The sequence below is a fragment of the Cucurbita moschata genome, unplaced genomic scaffold, assembly GCF_002738365.1.
Source record: "Cucurbita moschata cultivar Rifu unplaced genomic scaffold, Cmos_1.0 Cmo_Scf00040, whole genome shotgun sequence".
NCBI classification, from domain to species: Eukaryota; Viridiplantae; Streptophyta; class Magnoliopsida; order Cucurbitales; family Cucurbitaceae; genus Cucurbita; species Cucurbita moschata.
Genome location: NW_019268556.1, coordinates 1,793,313 through 1,795,514, shown reverse-complemented (window position 1 = coordinate 1,795,514; position 2,202 = coordinate 1,793,313). Strand labels below are relative to the sequence as shown.

General features: G+C 37.1%; 1 non-coding gene across 1 annotated transcript; it reads left to right on the top strand.

Moving 5' to 3' along the window:
• The first annotated feature begins 1,503 nt into the window (after positions 1-1,503).
• On the top strand, positions 1,504-1,577 carry TRNAI-UAU. Its single transcript has one exon. It is a non-coding gene; the product is annotated as a tRNA-Ile (tRNA).
• The last annotated feature ends 625 nt before the right edge of the window (positions 1,578-2,202 follow it).

The following is a 2,202-nucleotide window of genomic DNA, read 5'->3' as shown; positions in this document are numbered from 1 at the left end:
TCGATCCCCTACTATAGTCGGTACTTGAATCAAGCTAGTAAAGTAGCTCATAAGTTTTGAGCTACCAAACACCAAACATAGTAGAAGATAAATAATGGGTGGTTTGTGGATACTGATTATAAATAGAACAATAGTGACTTGGATGTCTTCACGTACTCGTTCATCCTACTAGGGGAATAGGATTTACCCATAAGCTATAGGCATGAGGTGGTTGGAGGTGAGATAAAGTTGAATGACGGAGATTGATGGCCTGGAATGCTGGGTAGGGTTTGGGGCGTGCTGTTGTGGGCTACATTAGATATGGATTCTTCTTCCCAATGGTGCCGAGAATCGAGGAATGACAAAGTAGTCCTTTCCCTATGGGGCTCATGGAGTAGCTTATTACGAAAGAGGGGCCAAAGAAAGATTCCAATTTTCTATATCATGATCCACCTAATATAGGTATTTGGACTGGCATATGGATTTTTAGAATGAATTGTTGGGAGGAGACTGATGTGGATTTATGAAAGCGGATATGGGAGAACTAATATTCGGAGGATTGTAGGAAAATGAAGGAGCTACTTGGGACTGGAGGAATGCCGAACGCATTGCAAACATGCCGGTGGATATGGTTTCTACTTCTTAGATTAGTCTTCCCATTATCTTCTCTAACCTAGTCAAATCATGTATGACTGATTCCAAGTTTGTGGTGCTGACCATACTAGTGTTGGGGTGAGACCTAGTGGCAACTCACCCTCTGAATCTTTTGACCGCGTCATCCGAGACCAAGATTGGGAACAGATACGGCTTTGAGTTACCTCTAGTCTCTTCCTCACCTGATTCTCAAATTCAAGTTCTGTGATGACGAATTAAGATTGAAACTGAGTTTTGGATCAACGTAGACGTTGATGCATCACTTTGCATAAGTTACATATGCACGCGAAGGTGTCACCCAATTCCAGGCTCTTTTTCAATAAAAAATCATTTCTTTAGTGAAACCCGACAAAACATTGGCTAAATTGATTTCATTCACATGAGAGGGCTTTTAGACAATCGAGGTGTAAAAAATCCTCATTTTAACCGTTCACGACCTTCTTTCAATTGTCGGGGGTTGCCCTCTGTTGGTGGACCACCCAAACAATGCATTTCCAAATTACTCCCTTGTTGCCAAAATGAAAAAGAAAAGATGTTCTCCCTTATTAGAAGAATCGAATGCATACTCTTATTTAGAGCGTTCCGAAATCTAAGACAAAGACAAGGCAAGCAAATATATAAAATTCTTCCCTTCAATTTCTTATTTTTTTTCCTTCTATCACATCTTAAAATTCTTTCTTTCTTTTTTTTTTTTTAAAATTGGGTGTTACACATACCACCCCCTAAATCTCATTTCGGGGCGAAATTTTAAAGTTCAATTCAATTCATTTGTATAAAACACTTGAGTAACGATCTCTTATTGTACTTATTATTTATACGCTTATAATGATATTATTTTCATTCAAATATTAACTTATTTACAACATCTAAGGTTCTGTAGCTCAGTTGGTTAGAGCGTTGGTCTTATGAGCCGAAGGTCGCGGGTTCAAGCCCCGCCAGAACCACGAGTGATTGATGGAAGTTATCTCCTGATCGATATTGATTTGAACGTTGATTTGGAGAAGAGAGAACCAAAATAGATATTCATCTTCACTACACTACATAGATATTCATGGAATCTGATATTTATGTTCGTCATCAAATTCTTTTTGTGGTAAAGATTACACATTGTGTGTATCAAGTAGCAAGCCATTAACGATCCCGAGAATGATTTTATTGAAATGTCTTTTAGCATATTTTCATGTCTTTTAAATTATAAACTTTTAGGTGTTAAGTGACGTCTCCAAACAATATGTATGCTGAAACTTGGTCATGATTGACGTCAATTTAATGGTATTAGAAATTTTTTGAAATATTAGTTCATATAACATCTTTATTAAGATTTAGAATTCAATTTGAATATATATTTTGAAAAATTATATTCCAAATGGTTATTATTTTTTTTTTAATTGTTCGAGAATAAATAAAAAAAATATACCTATACCGTGGTCCAATGGATAAGGTGTTGCCCTACGAAACTAGAGACTCTGGGTTAGAGCAGACTCACACTAGGCTCTCACACACATTAAGAGTTGTCCTCTGGTCTAGGCTCACACACACTCACACACACATTAAGAACACACTCACACA